Source organism: Larus michahellis, chromosome 3, assembly GCF_964199755.1.
Source record: "Larus michahellis chromosome 3, bLarMic1.1, whole genome shotgun sequence".
Taxonomy (NCBI): Eukaryota; Metazoa; Chordata; class Aves; order Charadriiformes; family Laridae; genus Larus; species Larus michahellis.
In genome coordinates this window covers 80,050,117-80,073,732 of record NC_133898.1, presented here as the reverse complement: position 1 = coordinate 80,073,732, position 23,616 = coordinate 80,050,117, and the positions used below count along the sequence as shown (strand labels likewise).

General features: G+C 43.7%; 1 protein-coding gene across 6 annotated transcripts in view; it reads right to left on the bottom strand.

Moving 5' to 3' along the window:
• The window catches only part of FYN (FYN proto-oncogene, Src family tyrosine kinase), a 139,757-nt gene extending 124,400 nt beyond the window's left edge, over window positions 1-15,357 (bottom strand). For 5 of the 6 annotated variants that reach the window (XM_074580925.1, XM_074580929.1, XM_074580924.1 and 2 more), the window contains exon 1: window positions 14,993-15,357. The gene's annotated coding sequence lies outside the window, so the exon portion shown is untranslated. The remainder of the gene's footprint in view (window positions 1-14,992) is intronic. The other variant, XM_074580926.1, reaches the window with a different exon arrangement.
• Between the last annotated feature and the right edge of the window lie 8,259 nt (window positions 15,358-23,616).

Here is a 23,616-nt window from a genome sequence, read left to right as displayed (position 1 = left end):
GGAAATCCGGAATATAAAAATATCCATGCTTTTAACATTTATTTCTTTACTATATTAAAAAAGAAAACCAAACAACAAACCAACACCCCATATCATACTTCTAAATTCTTTTTAAATTTTGTACTATACAGTCAACTGTATTGTGTGGTCTCTGACACTACAGCAAGAGGGACAGGAGACTGCAGGTAGTTTCAGGAAGCCATAAAAGCAGCACAAATCTTTAAGTAGTCATCATGTAGACCTGAAGAATTTATTCTACTCCATATTATTAGGCTTGGTTTGATAAATACTCCTCCTAAAGAAAGCGAAATTGTACATCAGGAAAAAATGAGATGGTACTAAAAACCTCAAGCAAAGAAACCCAACTCACAGGTGCCAACAAGGAACTTAAAATTAATTTGGGGAATTCTGACAACTCATCATAAATGAGCTCTCATAGGAATACCAAAATTAGGTTAGCAGTTTCTTGTTGAACATCTGGTAGAGAGAAATAACAACAACAATAAAGAAAATACTTAAATAAAAAAAAAAATCAAGAACTACTGTGAAGAAAGCTTATGCTGTTTTTATAGGACAGCCACTGCTAACTAGTAAAAATCATCATCCAGTTCTCTCTCTTCCCTTGAGTCAAAAGGACGTCATTTTCCTTCTTAAACGTGTTCTCCCATCCTGCACAAAACCAACCCCAAAAACCCAAAGAACTGTTAAAAGCTAATGGCATGTACTATACCTCTAGTCCAAGCATGTGGCACATACTCAAATTTAAGTGCATCAGCTAAGGCAATTTTCAGAGTGAGGTTTAGAGATTGGAGCCCCTCCCTATCCCCTTTTTAAAAAACAAAACAAAACAAAAAACCACATTGTATCACTTTTAAATACATTGTATCCCTCGCTTTGCCTCTTTAGCAAATGTGATAATTGGTTTTAAATTGCTAAAAAGTAATTCTTGACAAGATTGACACATGGAAATTCCTACAACAAAGAACCAGAGGGAATAAGGAGACCTTAAAGCAGCAGCGGGTAAGGGATGTGCTTAGGGTCAAAAGACTAAGGAGCCGCTTTTCAAGCCGTAAACCACCGCAAGCTTGTCAGAGAATAAAGTCACAAGTTGATGGAAAAAAAGATCTGACTCACATCTATAACATTAAAGGACCGTTTCTGACATTTTTGGTTCATACACATATTGCACACAGCAGCAGGTGCGCTTGAACAGCCCAAGGTCAGTTATCTTGGAAGGCATCCACATCTTCAGCAGGGTTTGATATTTAGCTGGGGTGGGGGGGGAAGTTGGTGGGCTTGTCTGTTTGGGCAGCACTGCTAATGCTTTAACTATTGTAAAACAGAGGAGAGAAAGTGCTTTTAAATTACTTATTCCTCCTAAACAGCACACTGGGATGGCCTCAAGTGCCTCATACTGAGCAATGCCCCAGCTCTTACCACTCCTTTTATAGATGCTTTTGCTTCTTTAATTTTTTTTTTTGCCAAAGAGATTAAAAACTATATACAAAGAAGTCAGTGTATTGCTTGGGAACATCTGCCAACATTAACAGAAGAAAACTGAGAACATTTTTAGGATCAGCCTCTATTACACCCGTCTGTGTACCAGCAATTTCAAAACAGCATATATTAGCCACAAATCAACTCTACTAACTAGTCTTCCAGACAGGGCAACCAAAATACATATATTAAAAATACCTGAGTCACACTGGTGGAACTGATCTCCAACATGATTTGAATATCTTAGATTTAATTAGAAGGTGTTAACAAGCACAAACACATTTGTTCCATAAGAAAAAGACAGCAGAGACAGATCTTCAGCAGCAGCTCCCACCAGCCCAGGCTTGGACCTCAGTGGCCCAATGAACCCATGCAGTAACTCCGGCTCTAAACTCCAGCACCTTATTCCTCTCCTCCAAACCCGCTGCAATATTTAAACATTTGGGGTTGGTAACACTTGCTTCCAGTCCTGCCACCATCCAAATTCTACTCAAATGTGTGGTCAGGGACAGGATGCAGCAGACTGAAGGTGCTGGCATCGTCTGGAGCAGGCATTGATCTGCGCTTGGTTCTGTTGCCTCACCTCCTAGAGCTTCTACCAAAATAATATACTTTACACTTTATTTGGGGAAGGATATCTTTTGTGACTTCTCTAGTTTGCTAGCAATAACCTGAGTTATCTTGCATAACTTGTTTAAACAAATATTAAGTATGAGCTGATATACATCCCCCTCATCTTCCCACTGAAACTATTTCACTCAAGCTGCCACCAAACACCAGAAAGCTGGTAAGCTTTTCACATGAATTAAGTCAAAACCAGAACAAAAATTCAAAATGCTTTAAACTCTTGCTGTCTCACCCCCGAGAGCTTATATACAGCACCAAGTGACCCTAGTTTCTGATGAAAATAAAAGCTAATAAATGTGGCTTTTCTGTTCTGGAAGGAGCGTGCGCCCTCCCAGGTTGATCAACCTCGCCTGGGTGGCCATTGCAAGACCCGCTCTCCAGCACCGCCCATGGTACCTGGGGAAGGTCTGTGTCCCTGAGGGGTCCCGGGGGTGCATTTATTACTATCAACAGGGAAAACTCCACATTTCTCCACATAATACAGGGATTAGTTTAGTAGTAAGCCTCCACTTGGTTATAGCTCTCACACACAGTCCTTCTGCTATGCATCAATGCCTAGGTAGCCTGAATGAGCTGTGCAAACCAAGCTTCATTTCCACACCAGGAGGGGCTTCTTACTCACCTCTGAGCCCCACTCAACTCAACCTATGGAGTTTCACTCCAATTGTACAGAGTGAAAATACACAACTAATTCTCCAGAGCAGGGCAAAAAATAATCCACCTTTTCAGTTTTTAATCACCGTGAATATAAGCAGTTCTGTGGTATTATGATCGGAGCATTGTGAACATCCATTAGCTCAGGGATAAACAGCTCATTTGTGCTGGGAGATGAGAGGATTTGCGGACAAGAAAAAGAAGGTGAGCAATGGAGGAGACTGAAGTAAGCAAGCATGAAGGCAGGATTGCTGTAAACAGCATTATGAGGAAAAAAAAACAGGTGAAAGAGGGACCTCTAAAAGAGCCTCTTCTGGCCACAGGCAGTGCCACAGAGCTAGAACAAATACCCAAAGAAAAAAAAAAAAAAAAAATCACAGGAGGAAAACAGTGGGGGCAACAACCAGAGTAGAAAGGGAGGCTTTGAAGAAGTTCCCTGGTGGGGACAAATACTGAAGAAGAAAAAAAAAAGCCTGACAGTCTACCTTCCCAATACAAACCTCTCTACCAATGCCTCCTTTTGGGTTTTTAAGGCTTCTTTCTTCTTTGGTTGTACCAAGATACCTGGGAGGTCCTTAAGGCACGTCAACTGCTCAGCCCAGCCACGTCCCTCACCACCAGCCAGCTGAGCAGCAGTCAGGATCTGCTCAACACCCCAGACACTTACCTTGCCACAGAGAGGCAGACAGAATTGTCTTGGGAGACAGAGTTTCCCAAGCTAAATACTAATAGCTCACACATTAAAGCAGGCATACACATGTAGAAGATTTATGCCTTCAGCTGCTCTCCCACACTGGGGCATGAGGACGTCTGAGCTAGGAGAGGTGAGCCACATGCTCCTCGAAGCAGCAGCAACTGCAGGACAAGTCCCACGTGCACGGGTTTGGTGGTGGCTGTGGGTTTCTCTTGTATTCCAGTTGTTCTGGAGGTTTTTTTCAGGCAAATATTAATTTAAGTACTTAAACCATTAATCATAAAACTTTCATTTTGCATGTGTTTGAAAAAAATATATAAAAAAATATAGTAGGAAGATTAACCTTTAAAAAAGCACAGACTCTAGCTAGTCACGTACTTCAGTCACCTATAACAGTGCAACTCGCAATGACAGAGTCTCAGAAACGTAGCAGAGAAGGAACAACTTCTGGGTATAAAATTTTAAACATGGTTATTGTCCCACAGCTCCCACAAGGCTCATCTGGGTGGTACACCTGTTATTTCAGTCTTCATATCTCCTACCAAACATTCACTTTAAAGTGGGTAGCTTAGCTAATAGCTAAAGTACTGCCAGGAAAACAAACAGAATGCACACAATGCATCTCTTTACATGTGCTGTTTACCATGCATTTTCTTCACTGTATTACCAAAATAATCACTGTGATACAATCTTATTGCTCCAGGTTATATTGCTGTGTGCAGTGTGAAAGTTTGGTGCAAAAATTCACTGCAGGGAAATGGAAACCTTTGCAGTTTTGTGTATGTAAACACTGGTTTGGTCATCTGCTTCATGTAACTGAAGCAAGGGGCCATCTCTGTTCCAGCTTTTGTTGAGGTGACAGAGGAGCCTACAAGTACTCCCCTGCAAGGGAGAGTTTCCACCACTCCAACTTGAGGGAAGCAAAGACAACTGACAGCGGATGAAGATCTGGCATCAAATAAACAATTTAATTAGCCGGCAGGTGGAGGGAAGTAATTATTCCTCTCTCTGCAGCATTTGTGAGACCACATCAGGAGTATTCAGTCTGGTTTTGGGAGTCCTGGGAAAAGAAAGATTGACATACTGGAGTGAGTCCAGTGGATGGCCACCAAGATGCTGCAGCACTTGACATATGAAGGTGAGATCGAGAGAGCTGGGTTTGTTCACTCTACCCTGGGAGATACTCAAAACCTGACTGGATGAGGTCCCAGCTTTGAAGTTTGCCCTGTTCTGTGCAGGGACATAATCTCCAGAGGTTCCTTCAAACCTAGATTCTTCTGTGTTTAAATTTTAAAAGGAAGAAGAGCTCATCTCAGAGAAGTTAGGAGGACTATTAAAAAGTGGTTTAATAGAAGAACTATTGCGGACACCCCTTCTCTGGAAGTGTACAAGACCAGGCTGGATGAGGCTTTGAGCAACCTGGTCTAGTGGGAGGTGTCCCTGCCCATGGCAGGGGGGTTGGAACTGGGTGATCTTTAAGGTCCCTTCCAACCCAAACCATTCCATGATTCTATTAAAAAGTACTTTTAGAAGAGAAATCTGTTAGCTCTAGAGAGAGCTCAGTCACAGAAAATAAATTGTTCAATATGATTGGAAGAAGAAAAAGAAAAAAAGCACACCAAACAAAACCCCCAAAATTGTAGGTGATCATTCCTTCAAACAAAACTAAGTCGCCCCCCAGGTTTAAAGCAGGATGTAAAAGCATCCAAAGCTACACGCTTGTCATGATATACACACGTTTAGCAAGTTCCCATACCAACAATCATAAAGTTAATCTACATCATGCGGTTTGACTGACATTTTCAAGATATTTTCTCAGAAATTATACCTCACAGCAGCAACTTATTGTGGGATAAATTCTTATTATTGCAGTTTGGGGTGACTACATTATTGGCAAACACAGATCTTATTTCCTTTGCGGGGTTGTTCATACCTGCATTTTTTTTAAAGATCTGTGATATTTCACTTTTGGAAGAGAGTGTTAACAATGGTCTGTGGCAAAATCCACAGAAATGTATTAACACTTCAAAATTAAATTTGAGACAGTTTACTTTGAAAAGATCTCCCTCATCAGGAAGTATTGTCCCACTCTCATGGTGACATAATTTGAATGGCGATTGCATCCTTCTTTAAAAAAAAGATTGAAAATAAATGCTGCATACAATTGTAGCACCATGTCATTTTAAAGCTTGTGGGTAACTGTTATAGATGGAGCTCCTGAGGAACACAATCACTCTTCTTCAGCAGGGCAGATAATGTAAAATAAAAAAAAAACAACAAACAAACAACAAAACCAGAAGATTTCTTTCAAGTTTAGTACCAATTTTTTGAAAAGATAGTTTGAGTTGTCTTTGGTGCTGTAAAAATGAATGTTCGTCTAGTTAATCCACTCTTTCAGGTTATCGCTCTCACGTCTCTTCTTTTTTGTGTCAAAAAGTAAAGTACAGCCTCCACAGCACCACACAGTGCTGCGCAGACACACTCCCAACAACTATGAACACATCACGGTGGTCCTGGAAGCCATGTAGGCACATCAGCACGATGCTCACACACAATGCCTTCTATCCACCTCAGCACAGTGCCATGCAGATGTATCCCAAGTCTGAGGCATGATCTACCCAAGGAAGTAAAACCAAAGCGATGCTTTTTTGACCCACTTGTCCACATTCAGGTCCAGATTATTCTCAGCTCAGTCCTGCTGTCCCACATTAGCTCTAAAAGGATGACGACTATCTTTTGTGAGACATGAAATTGCATAGCAAATCGTGGAGGAGTTGACCATGAAAGAAAAATTTGGCTGGCTTGTTTAACACCTACAGCTATACAGTCAGCTTCATAAAGCAGAACTAACTCTTTTGCATGGGGAGGAAACAAAAAAAAAAACCCCAAACAACATAACCTTACAACAGTTCAAATTAAGCCTTGCTGAAAACGTAGCAAGAGCAGAGCCAAGGTCACCTCACCCTTGAGGAAATCACTGAAACACACTGATGGCAGAGGAAGCCCACAATTTTTTTTTAAAAAGCCTATAAAATAAAGAAGTTTTTTAACCTTTTACAGGACTGGCAGCAAATTGTTCTGAATGTCAAGTCATCAAGTATTGCAAACCAATGCTCTCCCCGTTCTGCCTGCGACGATTGAGGAGGAGGAAGAGGGACACAGTCTTCCCTGTGCACTTTGTCCACAGCCCTATTTTTTCCTTTTTGGCAGCCCCACTTGAACATTAGGACAAGGAGTTCTGCAGTTTTTAAGCATGTTAGTAATGCTGCCCTAAGCAAGAAAGATAGTCAACACTCCTCTCCTACCTTCCCCAATGCACACAAGGAAATTTTTGACCTTCAGATTTAAGAGATGTTCCTTTCACGAGGTCACATCATTTAGCGTCTCTCTTCTCGGCCAAACTTTTGGGCTCATTGCTTTTCCTACAAAAAGGAAACTGTTAGAAAGGTGGTCAAAAGAAATCAAAGCCAACACTATGCATGTATTTTTGAGAGCATACAGCCTATTAGACTGAGAGTTAAATCTGCCTCTTCAGCTTGCCAGCTTCTGTACAATGACCTTATGTGAATTATAGGCCGATGGGCTCAAAGTTTTTCAACTGTGATTACAGCTAATAAAATGGGTTGCATTAAACATGTTTGGCTCTTTTTTTTTTTTTCTTTTAAAGGTGGTTTGCGTCAGTCTTTCTGAATGAAAGAGAGATTAAAAAATAAAATCAAAATCCAGTTGCTATTCCCCTCACGAGTCCAAAGTATGAGGTCTTATGAATATAAGATTGCTGACCATTCAAAGACACCCAGAGAACTTAATATTTGTAACAAATGACCTGCATATTCGGCTAAAGGCTTTAAATGAAAATTATGAATGACATCAGATACTATGCTATTCAAAGGATTAGGCTGAAATAGTTTTCTTCCTTCATGATTAGCGAAACCAGCAAAACACGATCAATGAATTTGGAAATGGGACCTAGAATGTCTTTTACCAAAAATCACCAATTCAAATGCCCCTCAGAGTGACAACAACTAGAAATGCCATTGTCCATTGGTGATTTCATATCCAAATGCCAGAAGGAAGTTTAGGAGTTTTCATTTACTTCCGAGCAAGGCAGGCAGGCAACAGAACTGGCATTTTTGTTCATCTTTAGAGAAAAATCTTACTGGATGTGGGCTCCCCCTCTGAAATCTTATTATTCAGACCTGCCCATTTTCAAATGTTATTAGCATACAGTGACAGCACGCAAGAGGACCTGTCCACAGAGATGTCTAAAAACATGCAAGAGGTCATTAACCTCACTATAAAAAAAACCCCAACCACCATTAACCTCACCACTAAAAATAAACACTGAGCGTTTACATATAGTTTAAGACAAGAAACAGTCTCATTGCCTAGTCAGACAATCGAGGTTTTCATTACAAGTCTGAGAGATGCTTTTTTTTTTTCCTGGAAAAAATATATAATTGCTTCCTAATGAGAGGCTGTCCACAAAGAAAAACTCAGTCCCAGGAACAAACAAATATTCTTTCTTTTAACAGTCTGAGAGCTGCTTTCTCTTACACCTGCTCTGTTCTCCCTGGGGTAAAAGCAGCTGGCTGTAGGACGCAACCATCACCGTCTTCCAAACAGGGGTATCAGCTAGTCTTATGCTAAATCCTAAGAAATTACCAGGTCTGGGATTGAGGTGTTTCAGAAGAAGGAAAAGTACTTTTGTGGAGAAGTGATACAAATCCAGAAGTTACAAAGGAACACACAAACTTCTGCTGTATTTTTTTTGACAGATAACACAGCCCCCAGAGTCACAGGATGTTGATTGATACAGAGATAGCTACAGCCCTCATTAACATAGTCATGAAGTTTGTACAGGCTAAAAACGGAGAGAACAAATTCACTAATACTCTTACTATGCGCCTCACTGATGGCCCGGAGCCGACACGAGGTCATTCACCAATGCTGCTGTTAATCTCAGCTCCAGCTAGATGCCCAGCTCTTTCGTCTCCCACCACGATGCTGCGACGCAGCACACCATCACAGCTTCCAGCTTGGAAAACTTCTGAACTAACCAGCAACAAGATTGCCCAATTATTGTGAGCAAGAGCATTAATGTCAACTATAATCCCCATGGCAATTCTGCAGTTTAAAGGTTAGGCACAAAAGGGAAAAAAACAACATATTTGTAAAAAAAAAATAAAAATCAACAGTTATCTGTTCACTGATATCAGGAACTACGTGATATTCCAATGTCATGCCAGGAAAACCTTCAGAGCTGCTTCTTTTGTAACTGGTACAGCTGCAAGTCAAAGATCAACGTTAAGCAAAGTGCTCTTTCACACACAGGTTGTTCTAAAACAAGGGAGGTTGGAAGGTCTTTATTAATACAATAAAAAGCCTTCAAATGAATGTTAAAGTTTATTTGTTTAAAAAAAAACCCACACAAGTAAAATAATAGAAATTGTAAAGAAAAAGCATGCTAGGAACCACCACATATGGTCATTAGAGAACTCTCATGGAACAGAAAAGTTTTTCTTAAAAAAAAAAAAGCTGATGGGTATTTAATATTAATCTTCATTTTCACATCCCATTTAACTTCTCTGTATAGTTTCATATAGCAAACTGAAGTCTGACAAGATAAAAATTATCTGACAATAATATTTTTATCTTGGAGTACAGCAAAAATGCTTGAGAACTATTTTGGTCAAATCTGTTAACATGGTAGAACCGGAGCCAAGAGGAAAAGGACAATTTCAAACAGAGAAGATATTTCATCTAAGTCAAGCCAATCATTTGAGGTTTCCTCCTTCCTCCTCCAAAAATCGCTGAAACAAGAGTCATTTGCAAGTTTAAGTGGTGCCAAACACTTTTTTTCTATTAAAGCAAACGTTCTCACTCACACACACCAGAGCAGCTTCCTCTGCCTGCTTCAGCCAGCTCTTCACTTGGGCTGTTCAATGTACCTCCACCCCAGGTGCTTCTCTGCTTCTTCATATGTTGTGCTGGTGCCATTACTGTCACTTTCAGCTTCAAAACACTTTCCAAATTCATCACTCTTAGTGACATAGCTTTGGTGAATAAAACAACATTTTTAAAGCATTTCTGGAAGCCTGAGTACTGACAGCAGATTTTGCCTGAAATGTAAGGTCTCGATTTCAGGTTAAAATAAATTGTTAAAGCCCTTACACAGCCAAGGCTTTAGATGTTTATCTTTCTTTTAGAGCTCCCAGATCTGTTGCAAGGCAGCATCGAGGATGCAAGGAAGCTCCTCCTCAGGCCACCCCAAGAGCTGTGAAGCAAATTGTGCTATGTGAGGTGGCGCCTTCATTCAGGGTTGGCTGGCGATAGTGCCACCAACCACAGGGCCGTGCGTTTTGGGGACAGCTCAGTAACTGCTCTCACAGCACAGGATCTGATACCGTTAAAAGTATCTCTTTTGAGGAGCTCTGGCTGGGCTGCTTTGTACTTCAAAGCACTAAGCACATCACTCAACAGCCGCTTTTCAACATCCCTCTTTTCTGGTTGTAGCCACAGCGTACCTGAAGCAGGATGGGACGAAGAATTTCCCTAGGCTAGAAAAGGCATCCAGTCATTGCCGCCTCCTAAAAAGGCCACCAAAATAAAATAAAATAAATAAGCGTAGAAGGGTGACCTTCTCTGTTCCCATCAAAACATTCTCACATCGCAGCTGCCTTGTATAGTTCATCACATTAAACCATGTCTCAGCGTAAGAACATCAACTATCTTGCTCTAAGAATTTAGGTTACTGGCTTAATCAAGTAGGACTTATTACTTACAGATAGTCTAGAAAATTATAGTGTGGAACAAGCAACTTTCAGAGGTGCAAGACTTCCTTGAATCAGAAGAAGCTGAGCTGGAAAGCGTGGCGAAAACTCTCCCCATACCACCTTGTCACAAACAACAACAGTAGATTCACTCAAGCTGGGATGCTTTTAATACAAAAAAGGAGCTGCATTTTGGGAAGGACATCAAGTTTAAAATCCATTTGCTATCCTCTCCCCTGTTGAAAAAATGATTTCACTCAGGCCATCTAATTCTTATCAGTTGATATTGCAAGGCTAGATTTTTGGTCGCTTTTCCAGATGAAAAGTGTTCATTCAAACTCATGGTATACAAGGAGTAGAGCTGGTCAGGAAAAATATGACAGTCATTTTCTGCAGGAAAATTCAGTTCTATCCATATCTAAAACCTCTGTAAAACTGTTGCTGACTTTATACTTCAGTAAAAAGTCAAGATGTCAAAGGTTCTACTTTGTTCCAAACAGGTACCAATATTTTAAGTTGAAATCCTTGCTTTCATAGCAAGTTACCATTCAAAACAGTCAGAAGCAAGATGAGGCGACACGTTTTGATTGACTCGAAGTAATTATATTTTTCACTTCCCCTGGCAAAAGTGCTGATATTGTTCAGTTTTGTTCCCATTCCAAATGAAGGAGAGTTCTGAAAATCCTTTACAAAATGCCATTGTTTTCCTGCGGCCAGTGGTAAGGAGAACAACGGGGCACTTCTCCTTGGTTGCAAATTCCCATAAGGTCAAGCCTGTTTCTAGTTTCAGGGCTCAAGGACACCTCCTGCAGACAGGTCCAACTGGACTACTCAAATTGAGCTTACCTGCCTGAAACCAAACCAGTGCTTGAGCACATTAAGAAGGGAGACTGCCCTACAGCTCAGTGCTAACGAGGCCCATGTGCTCCTTAAGGAGTGTTGTAGGCTTCTTGGATGTACTGGAAGAACTTAAACCTTTCACCTTTCATCCGGACCTCTCATTTCTCAGTTTAGAAGGAAGTCAGGCACTACGGGCAAAATCTGTGAGAGGATGCAAATGCTAAAAATCCCAATTCTTCTACACCTGCATCTTTGTCACCTATTGAAATGTAAGATATAAGGGGGTTTTTTGTTGTGTTTGTTGTTGTTTTTAAATTATTGCTACCTTATCAAGTGCAGCTTGGGGTTTTTAAACTATAAGAGCAAGCCATTGCGGTGCCAAGTGAGACACCCAGCAAGTAGGCAGACACAGCACTGGAGTTCCACCTCTTTCTGAGGCACTTGGTATTCGGTGGCCCAGGCAGCATTTCCCCCGGCACATCGGCACCTGGGAGTGCAGCTCCAAGGTGCGTAATGTATTCAACACAGCACAGCAAGCAGCTACATCCCCTGCTCAGGGGTGTGAGATCCACAGGGGTCACAACCGCCCTGGTAGTGAGGCCTCAGGATGCCCCACACTGAAGACACTAACCCTTTTGTGGGCTGCCCCCTAAGTAAATCGCTGACTTGCACGATACAGATCTGTAGGCCTTTTGTCACCAAAGGAGTCCTTTATTGCTACTTTTCAATGAGATTGCTCGGGTGAATTAGATTTGTCAGTTCAAGTCCTGTTTTTGGAGTAATGGGTCAAAATCACTTGTGAAGACACTTCTGTGGGAGCTGCAGGGGTGGGAAAGGGACAGGAGTTATTGGTTTTCTCCCTCTTGAGGGAAGGTCACTTTGACAATACACCCTGCCAGCAACAGACCTGCCCATAAAGTAAATTACAAAGCACTGTCCACGACACAAACAAACACCATTATTATACATTCAAAGTAGTGCCCAAAAGGAATTAAGCAGAACTTTACAAAACAAGTTTGAATCAAATATTAACGTGCACCCCAGAGTGAAGGAGGAAGGGAAAACATGTCAGTGAAACTCTTTCTCTCCCTGAAGTAAAAGCACTATAATGCAGCACAACAGCAAAGCGAAGATGTTGGTTAAATAAAAGTAATCAGGCATAAGGTGGCCAACAGCTCTCCGCCTTCTTTAACACAACTAAATATATGGTATTGTAGATGTATCATATTACAGTGTTAAATCATCACAAAGGCACTGAACAGTTTTCACTCATCTAGCCACAATTTTATTACACAGTAAACCCAGTGCAGACCATACCATGTCCTGATTAGTATATTTGGTTTAATTCAGCTAAGACATAGGGCCAGTGACCACAGGGGTCCTCTCTGTCAGACTCCACCCATGCATTTCAGATGACACTATTCAGGCATTTCGTATAAAGTTATTGTGAAATCTAGTACAGTACCTCATAAATATCTAGTTCCTCAGCAATGCTTACTTACTCAAATGAAATATAAATGTTTCAATGGGACACAACTTTTAAAGATACTTAAAATGAAAATGATTAATAAGCAATTTCTCTGTACCGCTTTCGTCATGTCTGCCTTACATCAACTGCCATGCCCATATGCCAAAGTTGTTTATCCTTCACTGAAGACATGGATTTATTCAACATCAAAACAATTTCTAGAGAAGCCTGTTCAGGGTTTTACACTTAACTGGTATTTCACACCACTACATCTTCCACCAGCAGGCAACACAGAATTTCTGAAACAACATGCCTGAAGCATAAACCACAAAACACCACAGTCAGTGGCCTACCATTAGACAACCTCATATTGGAAATTCTTATTTTTGCCAAAGATGAGCCATGCAGATGAGGCAGTAATTTGTCAGAGCCGGAGCAGAAGCAGGCTTACAGGCACCCTTTAAGAAGCACCTGAACATTTTAACAAACTAAGAGAAATCTGCAGCCTACTGCCAATGAAATACAAATGTTTAAGGCATTAATTAGGCAATCTTCCATTCTCTTTTTCATCAAAATCATAGCTTTGTGAGGTAAAAAAAAGGCTCAAAAAGGAACTCATTGTTTTTTCCGAGAGATTCCCTTATCAAAATTGTTCTTAAAAATTGTGAAAAGGCACCCATCTGCTGACATTCACCAAGTGTTACCAGTTTTCTGAGCATATACATCAAGGTGCTAGAAAACTGTATCACTGGGGGAAGGTAATAATCTTTCCTCTGTACTGGTACTAAGCAAATGTTCTGTTGTAAAAATTAACTTTTCTCCCCTCCAGTTTCCCACCAGGTCAAGCAGTGGCTGCAATGGATGTAACTGAGAAGTTGGAGATGTTGCCTTCCCTTCCCACTCTGGTATTTTTCTTCTGGCCTCCTTTGTTCACTTAACGGAACTTTGTTTGAAGTGTGTTTTTACTCCTTCACTGCATGACAAACCCACACAGTCAGAAGACAGGCTTATAAAAAACACAGATCTCCAGCAGGGAGCTCAACGGTGGGTGTAATATTGGACACAGCTCTCCATTCATCATGCACATTCTCTGGATTTCAAGTTGACAGTGTCCCTTTAGCTTACTGTTCCTCCTCATGGGAGATCAGAAGAGTCAACCCTAACGAAAGCACTTCCTCTACCAGCACATAAACAAACAGATCTTCACCTGCAATTGTTCTAAGCTTTGGCCACAGAACGCTAGTTAAAAAGATATCAAGAAAAAAAAAAATATTAAAAAAAAGGGTGTGTGGGGAGGAGATACTGGAAAGTGTTACAGCTGCAGGGACGGTGGAAGGAAGGATGTGGGAGTTAAGGAGGTTGTACACAAGGAGGAAAATGACAAACTCAAAGGCGTTCCCAGTCCCGTGCATGCATTTCAAAAGCCCAGTCCATTCCCACTTGTTATTTAGCATTTTAAGAATCAGAGCGTACCAGAATGATTGATGAACAACTGCAGAGGGTTGCTTTCCACTCAGCCTAAACCTTCTCCTCCAGCACCGTCTCAGCCCTGCCCTCCCCGTCACCACCGAGCGGACCAAGATACCATGGTCTTGTTTTCACAAAGTGCCCCCCTTCCCTCCCTGGCCCTGTCCTAGTGCTCACGCACAGGCAAAATCTACACAGAGCAGAAATAAGGGGAGTTCCCGAGGAAGCAGGGACCAAACTGAGCATTATTAAGGAGGTCGGGCGACACGTACACTGTAGCTCTGCAGACGCAGCAAAATGCTGGCACCCATGGTGTGGCGTTTGGTATCTCTCGCTAATCTAAAATGTGGCTGGAAAGGATCTGGCACCAGATCAGCGGCCTCATCTGGGGAGGAACAGAGAGGCTCTAGGGGGAAGACAAGAAACAAGCCTCTTTTCACATCCTACCACCCTTGGGCATTTTGTGCGTCCCTTCTTTCTTCCCTGAAAGAGGCCTTTGTCACAGACGCGCAAATCCTATACCATTTATTTCAGAGGGAGAGAAGGTCTTTTTATTTATACCCCCCGCCCTCCTCCCCTCCCCTTTTTCGCAGTTCGGCGGCAACAAACACAGCCCTGTGCTGTGCCCCCTCCCCTCTCCCCGGCCGGCTGCTCCCACGGAGCGGGGGGACGACACGGACACGGGCGACCCCCGGGCACGCCGGGGCGCAGCGCCCGCCCGCCCCGGCCCCGCACAGCCGCTCACCGGCGCCGCAGGCCGCGGCCGGCGGGGAGGGCGGGATGCGTGGGGGTGCGTGGGGGACACCCGCAGCGGAGCGGCCGCCTCCCCTCCCCCGCAGCCCCCGCACCTCATCACCGCCCGGGCGCACAAAGGAAACAAACGCGCCGCAGCATCCATCCATTGCCCCCCCCCTCCCCGCTCCCCGGCTCCCCCCGGGGCGGCGGCGCGGCGGGTTCCGTCCCCTCCATTACCTGAGGCGGCTCGGCTGGGCTCGGCGCAGCGCGGGGGCCGGGGCGGCGCCGCCGCACTCACATCCTCCTCCTCCTCGCTCTGCTCCTCCGCCGGCTGTCCCCGTCCGCCCGCCCGCAGCGAGGGGCGCCGCTGCCTCTGCTCTCGGCGGGCAGACGCGCTGCGCCAAGCCCCGGCCGGGCGCGGAGGCGGCGACGGCTTCGTGCCGGGCAGGGATGAGCTCACACGGTCTTTCCGCGCTGCCTCCCTCGCTCCGCTCAGCCCGGGCGAGCGCGGCTCGGGCGCTCCCCTCCCACCGGGGCTCCTGACAGATGGCGCAACCGCAGCGCCGCCGCCGCCCGGCCCCGCTCGCTCGCCCGCCCGCACGGAGCCGGCAAGCCACCTCCCCCCGCCCGCCGCGCCCCACGCGGGGGCGGCCTCAGACTGGCAGCGCCGCCGGCCTATGGTGAGGCGCGGCCGGCGGCCGTCGCCGCTCCGATTGGCCGGCGGGGCGGGAGGCGGGGCGGGCGAGGCGGCCCCCTCAGCGCCCGCTCGCCGCGGCTGCTCTGAGGGTAGTGCTCGGCCGCCGCCCCCGGGTAACGGCAGTCGCCTTCGGGCGGCCCACGGGAGCCCGGCGGGGCTGTGCCGGGGGCGAAGTGGAGGAAGAAGGAGGAAGAGGAGGGGCGGCCAGCCAGCCCGCCAGCCCGCCCGCGGCGGGGGTCGCGGCTGGCAGCCGCCGCCGACGGTGGAGCGGTTCGCGTTGCTCCGGGCCCCGCCGGGGCGCCCGGGGGAGGCGTGAGCGGAGCGTCTCGACATCCCCGATGAATGGGAGAACAACCTTAAGCAGATTACGCCTCTTTGTGAAAGACGACGTCTTGTTTGTTATCATTTTTTTTTTTATCCCCAATTCTTGAATTTGGCAATAGTGGGTTATACGGCAACGGTGGTAATGAAGTACGCAGAGGTTTTCCAGAACTAAGTTTTTATTCCGTTTGTCGTGTTTAATCATAGGGAATTTCATCTGGTCGTGTTGGGAGGAGTGTCAGCCCGGCCGTGGCCATCTTCCAGGGGTTGTACCTACTGTCCCTGTGTCTACCACAAGCCAGGACACCCCGCAGTGCAGCTGGGCACCTTTGCTGGGGCCTCGGTCTTGCTCAGCCCCCAAAGACGCGCTGGCTTTGCTGCCCTCCTGATGCCGTGCACCTCCCTCCACAGGCAGGTGATCAGAAAGAGGTGTCCGTACACTTTGTTCCCTTCATGTCCTCAAGCAACTTCGTAACTCTTCCCGTGTTTCTCAAGGTGTTCACAGCCACCTCCAGCACCCACTGACAGTGTCACACACTCCACCTTCAGGCTCCGTCTCCAGCACCACCCTGACCATGACCTCGGATGCTCCCGTGTTGACAGATTAGCACACTTCACTGTCACTCGTCTCCTTGGAAAGCTCCCTGTCCTTAGCACTGAAGAAATCACAGTTTAAGCTTCAACAAAAAAAAAAGAGACACATAAAATACAGGTGCAGAGGGAGAGAAACTTAATAAAACATGTTGAAATAGCTAAGAGAACTATAACAAAAGTTTTCAATAATAAGGTTTACATTTCTATCTCCCTTCTCCTCCCTAGATATCATTTTTGGCTGCTGGTATTGAATTTCATCTTGATGATTTGATTTCCTCACGAAATTACGGTTTTACAGGTTCAAATGTAACCTTGTTTCCTATGAGGATGTCTACAGCTCTGTTTACAACAAAAAAAAGTTTCTCTTCTCTGTCTAGGTGACTGTGTAGGTTCTGTGTAGATGACTCTTGGTCATTGCATTTCAGGACCCTACAGAGTTTGTTCCACTAATGCATATAAAGAATTTGGAGAGGATGGGAATTCCAAAAGATAGTGTCCCTCCTGTCACTTCTCATTTAAAACCTGATTATAGATGTATAAAAAACCAAAATTTTCAGGCTGTTTTAGTTTCCCTTCTAGTCTTTCCATGCAAATTGATTTTTTTAAAACATATTATTTTACCATATAGAAGATATAAACAGCACAAGACTAGAAATGTATAAATCAATTGGAAATACAATTTTTGCTTTTTATCCTGTTGGATGATAACAGCAGCTCAGTGGAGAGGTCTGGTTCTGCCTTTGCAGAAACGCCAAGTGGGACCCTGGTCCTATGGACTTTGAGAAGCTGAGGCTGCACCCGCAGGGCCAGCAGCAGGTACCGGCTCAGGCAGAACAGAGCTGGTGGCCAAAGACCAGCCTCAGCTGGCCCAGCCCAAGTCGGGAGGGAGAGCAGTGTTACAAACTTTCTTTTTGGAGACTATCAATCAGGACTGCAAATGGTGCCTTAATACCCCAGGCTCCTCAGCAAAAAAACAGTGCCTTGCTCTAGGAAAAGATGCGTTTTTGCATGCCCTAAGTTTGCCTTTTGTACAGGGTTATGCATGATCTTTCTTACTTCCCCACAAATCAATGGAGGTTTATATTCTTGGGGATCTTAGGCATCGTGGAAATTAATTGAAGAACCAGATGTTCTTCCTGCAAGGGCTATAGGAAATAAATGCACTTCATTTTATAATCAAGAAAGTGAGAATAAAGAATCCTTGTCCAAAACTTTGAACGCTCTTGCTGTGAATTAAAACCAGAATGGCACAAAGAAAAAACAAACAAAAAAACAAACAAACAAACAACAATGAGCCATTCCTTTTTGAGCCAAACCAGAAAATAACCAACTAATCAATGAAAGCAGACCAAAACAATTTCAGACATCAGCCACAGAGCTGCTCTAAGCCTGGGCAGATAAAGTGGCTTGGCAGTACACTGCAGAAAGTCTGACGCTCTGAGCTGGTACTGCTGGAGAGGGGCGAGGAGTGGAGTCAGAAACCAAGGGCTGGTAGTTGCATGGGAAGCATGGGAAGAAGACTTGAGTTTCCCCTACAGGGGAGCTGTAATTTCTTTAGGATCGTAAAGACCAGCAGAGCTGCTGTGAGTTCCTACAGCCCCCGCGGGAGAGGTGAGACGTGCTGGAGAGTTGCCTCTGCGTGAGTCGAGCCCGTGCATGCCCATAGCAGCTCCTCCTCCCACCAGTCTTGTTCTTTGGTCCTCACCACCATGGTCTGACCATGTTGATATTTACCTTCAGGAATCACCCAGAAAATCTGACAGGCATCCTTTCAGCTAAAGAGCAGAAATAATTAAATTTGCCTACCTAATACAGGAGGAGCTCTTTACATTCTCCTTTTACTCCCTCAACTTCTCTAAGCATCTTAGCCTTAAGTCCATAACACTGTTTTCTCCCACTTTCAGCTATGTGGCCTTCCTCCTCATGCCAAACTACTTTCTCCTTATTTCTCCAACCCTAAAACACTTATTCATAAAAATCTTGAAATAATGTCCACTGAAATGCCACTTCCCCATCAGCCTTTTTCATGGAAAACATAAAAAATACTGTCAAAACCTTAATTCTGCAGTCACATCAGTCACATGTGTTAAATGATGTGGTGTCAAGATTTTCCCCTTTCCTTCCTATTCCCTACTCCTATCTTCCTATAAAGTTGCGAAAAGCCATGCCATTTTTGCAGGTGAGCAATATGAAAATTACAGAGTCTGATTAGGATTTATTTGTATTGATAATTTAGCACCTGGGAATGGAGTGCAACAGTCACAAAATGACACGAGTGCCTGTCAGACTTCTCAGCGGGCAAGAAATCAGTGACAGATATCATAAATGTATACTGAACAAATAATAGCCACAGTTTGTACTGGAAGGCAATATTTTGAGAAGCAAAACATGCTGAAGTTGGTAATAACAAGGGGATGTAAAGGCAGCTCTTCTGTAGAACAGGGCAGGACGTCAGTTCAGTTTTCTTAGTTGTTTCAAACCACTGCTGGTAAAACTATGCTGTCTCTCAGAAAAACCCATCAGCATCACTTGCTAGTTTCTTCTGAGCCATAATTTGCAAAAATGAGAACCCGAGAAACTTGTATTTTAAAAGATCCCCAAGGTGGTAAGTTTCACAGTGTCTTTTTAAATCACAAACTTTTTAACTGAGACTACCTTTCAGAAGGATAACCAAATGCCATGTTCAATTTCTTCACTTCAGACCAATACACTAATCACAGACTAATAGGTCACTAGTTGGCTTCCCCATTTTATATCCTCTCTTATGCTTCCTTCCTTTCTACATTGCTAACTCGTCGACGCTTCCATTGATTTTTGGTTTTGTCTGTGTGTGTTTTACCGGCTATAGCCTGTCAAGTATATCATATTATAATAATAATAATTACAGAGTAGTGGGGGAAAAAAAAGGATCTGAACTTGCCTACAGTATTTTAAGAGGCTGACAGTATTTGCCTGAAACATCCCACTGTGTTTTCAGGAGGTGCTTGGGCTGAGGAGTGCTAAATGGGTCCTGCTGACTCACAGGTGATTAGTGCCAGGGGATGCTGAGGTGGCAGCTCTGGCTCCCCTGGGGAGACTCTCTTCAAGGTGGGAACCACAGCCTGGAAGCGGAAGGGAAGGATTTGAGCTGAGCTCCTCATCCTGCTCGTCAGCGCTAATCACACTAGTACGTGGAAGCTGAAGGAAGGATATTGGCAGGGATAGGAAAAGAGCTTTTTGCATTTTGTGTAAAAGATAGACCATTTGTGGGAGCAGGTAGATGGAGGAAACTGGATCACAATTACATCTTTAAAGAAGAAACAGAAGAGGCCTTCCTTATTGCAGTAGAGGGCCGAATCTCAAATGTTTATGTTCATATCAACCTGGTTTTCTCATTGTCCCAGAATATCCCTAAAACACAAATTGGAAGAGGTGTTTCCTCAGACACTGCACAGAGGTTTTCTCAAACCAGAAAAGCAGGTGCTAAACTCTAAGAATAATATCTTCAAGTAGGATCACGCATTTTCTAAAGGTTGACTGTCTGTGCTTATAAGCTCTGGATGTGTTTGCACTCTCTAAGGCTACACATGGACACAGGGAAAAAAAACCCACACATGGGGCTATGTGAGGAATTCCAGAAATAAAATATTAAATCCATCTTTTCATAACTTCAAGACTTATTAAAAGTTGCATCCTACTAACGTCACCAAAAGATTTCTTACTCTTACTTTACTTACTCAAATAAACATTTTAAGCTCTCTGTGAAAGTTGCTATAATGTATTGACTTTCAGCAAAAATATTTTTTAAATGACAGCGAGAAGCCTGCAGGAGAAGGACACCAGGAACAGGGGCATATATAATCCAACCAAGGAATATATTCATTCTTTTTTGGGGACAGTATCTTTTTGAAGATACAGGAGGCAGTGTGTATATTACATTACATGATTTTGTAGAAATGAAGCACAGGTAATACACTTAAAGATGCATCATTGTCCTCCTTCTTCTGTCAACATTAGCTCTCTGCTGAGCATCAGGGGAATGCTGGGAAGGCTGGCTTCCTGTGGTGGAATAAACCTGGAAGAAAAATCCTGAGTTTATTCTTAAATATCACTTTCTTCTTTTGCTTGTAGAGACCAATCCTGTAGCAGATGCACTGACAAATTGCAGACATACACTCCATCTTCCAAAAAAATAGGCCTCCGTAGGGCTCTGTGATTCCCAGAAGCATATACTTTCCAAAGAATTATTCCCAAATGCCAAAAAATAGAATTAAACTGTTTCTTGTTGTTCACTGTTTGTCTCCAAGCCACACTGTGTAAGAGAACTAACATAGTGGTCTTCAGGTCTAAAAGGTAAGCAGGTGCTAAGAAATAACTTACCCCATAAGGATACCTCAGATTAACCCAGGGAAAACTTTGATTTTAGTGCTTCTGTCCCCAGCATATAAAAAGGGGATAACAATATATTCTTACTCGCGCAGCATGAAGATTAATTACTATTTGTAAAGAATTAAAGATATTCTGAGCAGGCTGTACTGCAGAAGCTCATGAAGAAAATTAATAACTTTGTTTCCATTGTGGGCTGCATTTCTGCATAGTGCCACCTCCTGAATGTGAGGAGAGAAATATTTCTATTTTTTTCTTTACTCCTTTTGGCCATTACATCACCAAATGAGTCAGGATTCTCTGGAAAAAAAAGCCCCACGATCCTGTGACTAACTATTGCATCCACGCAGGGAGGCTACAGCAAGGTTATGTAAACTGTCCCAGTTCTGGCACTACCCAACTGTTGAACGCTTGACCTTCCACTTCTCATGTTCTTTCAGTCCATTTTCGGATGTGATTTCCCAGTTTTTAGTGGTGTTTTTTTTTGTTTGTTTTTTTTTTTTAATGGTGAAATAACCCAGAGATCTGTCATATGGGACTAGTCTGGTTCCATATGTATCGTTAGCAAAGACATATGCTAATGAGCTTATTAGAGGGTTGGGAGAGTCGTTTGGCTGCCTGCACTCCTCCTCCTGGAGGCCGCCAAGTTCCCACCCAGAAGCAGTGGGCTGTCATCATCTGTCTGGGACAACGATTAGGAAGGTACAAAGTGCACATCTTACCAGCGCATTTCCAGCTGTCTGCTGACAGTGGAGTGCTGGTGGGTGGTTTGGGCCCAACTTCTCATAAATTGTCTTACTCTCTTTCCTAAATCTGCCCCTTTCTACTCATGCTCATAGAGGCTGTCTTCGCTCTAGTGAAGATGATGATGGGATCTAGTGAAGAATGATGAACATCCATTCATCCCTGTCACATACCTAGGGCCTTGAAGCACTGCTTTACTGATACTAACGCTATTTCTAGCAACATGCTGGCTTGTGGACTGGATTCCAAGTAAGGATTGATAAGATTTGCATTTGCTTCCAGCTTATTAATCGGAGCCTTTCCTGCTGCTGTTATCTCCAAGGAGAACACATCCAAGCCAGCAGTGGGCTCACTGTGCTCTTTGCCCACACTGTGTCTGCTGGCACCTGTAAACAGATGTGATTCAGCGCGAATCTCCCACGAAGCAGCCATCACCTTGGCTGTTGTTACGCTGACAGCACCACAGGCTGCTGTTGTCAAGCTGCAGGCTTGAGTGCCACCGCCCTCGTTTTGCCTCATTCTCCACTTGTAGTATTTTGAATTGACTATTTTGTTGACAATGTCAAAGTGAACGTGTGCCCTTACCAGCTTAATTTCTAACTGGGAGCCTTTTTTGCTAGGGAATTGTAATCACACCCATCATTAAGGGTGAGTTCTGGATCTTTCAATTAAAGAAAGACAATAATCATGGCACTGTGCCAGGGCTGCCTGTATGCAGATAGACCATGCTCATCATTTGGACATTCCCTAGCTTGCAATGGAAAACAGATATAGGATGTAGTGAAGCCAGGCAGGAGAAACAAAATTAAGGCAGCCACACTGCTCTCTGAGACAGACACGCGGCCGTGTGCTGAACAGATGCATCAGCACTAAGCTGGTGAGTACCCAAGTGAAGATCTAAAAACTCTCTAAGACTGCTTCCGCCCAGAAGGAGTATCTGCTCAGTGCATGCAACCAAAAGACTGCAACAGATAATCATCTTGCTGAACACTTCAAGATTCATGTGATTATCAAATCTTAAAGGATTTAAAGTCTTAAAAGAAGATTCCTCAACAAGCCTCCAAAAGCTGGAGCTGTATGTAAGAGTAAGGTGCAGTTTCCCATGTAACTGCAAGATTTAAGATAGACCAAACCTAGAATTTTTAATCCACTAAGAGAAAAAAACATGAAAATATACCCAAAAACCTAATGTATAGAGGTAAAATGTAGACAAAATTAAAACCAAAACACTAATAATCTGAGGGGTAATAAAGGATGTCCTGCATATAGACTTTGAATACAATAACCATGGAAAGAGGAGTAATTGAGATCAAATGTACTGATAAAAGGAAAAATAAAAAATAATATTGTCAATGAGGCAGGAAGTGAGATCGAGTTAGATTTTGCAGGCACATAATATTAATAAAATGTAAAGGTGTGGAAAAAGAAACGCTGCTGTAAGCCTCAGACAACCTCATGATACAAATACAAGATGGCATCAAAAAACTCTGCCCCAAATCAAACCCTGTGACACAAACAGAAAAACCCCTCAGGAAATGACAAAACAAGCAGTAGGGCGATAGCAAACATGTGAAGCGATAAAGACTTCCTCAGCGTTGTTTGAGAGACGAACTCAGTCAACCAGAGACAGCTCGAGTAGCATAATGGTGGTAGGATGGTATAAAATTCAAACTGTCATAATTATTCTGAGTCCCCCGAGAGTGAGGTCAAGAGGGCTGTCCTGGGTGTCACCATGTGAATGACTGTACCAACTTGGGCAGGATAAGCATCTTTTGTTACATAGATGATGAGTCTTTGCATGAGTGTTTCACTGCACCCTTGCCTTGTGCACTTTTCCTACCCAACAGGATGCTCTTTCTTTTCAGATGCCTATGCTTTGTTTCACTTCAGTGCGGCCTTCGTTTGAGAGCTTAGAAGAGTTGGCTGGTAATCAAACTACCTTTGCCCAAAAGTGCCTTTTGTGCGTCCGTGAAGCACTTCTGTGACTGTGCTTCCAGTTTTCCCAAGCTACGACTGGATGAGGAAAAGCTAGGCAAGCACTGTGGGCAGACAAGCTGCACATTTGCAGACAAGTGGAGTACATGACTAAATACCTTCCTGTGTGAGGATTATCTACTTTGGAGAAGCAGAACAATTCCCA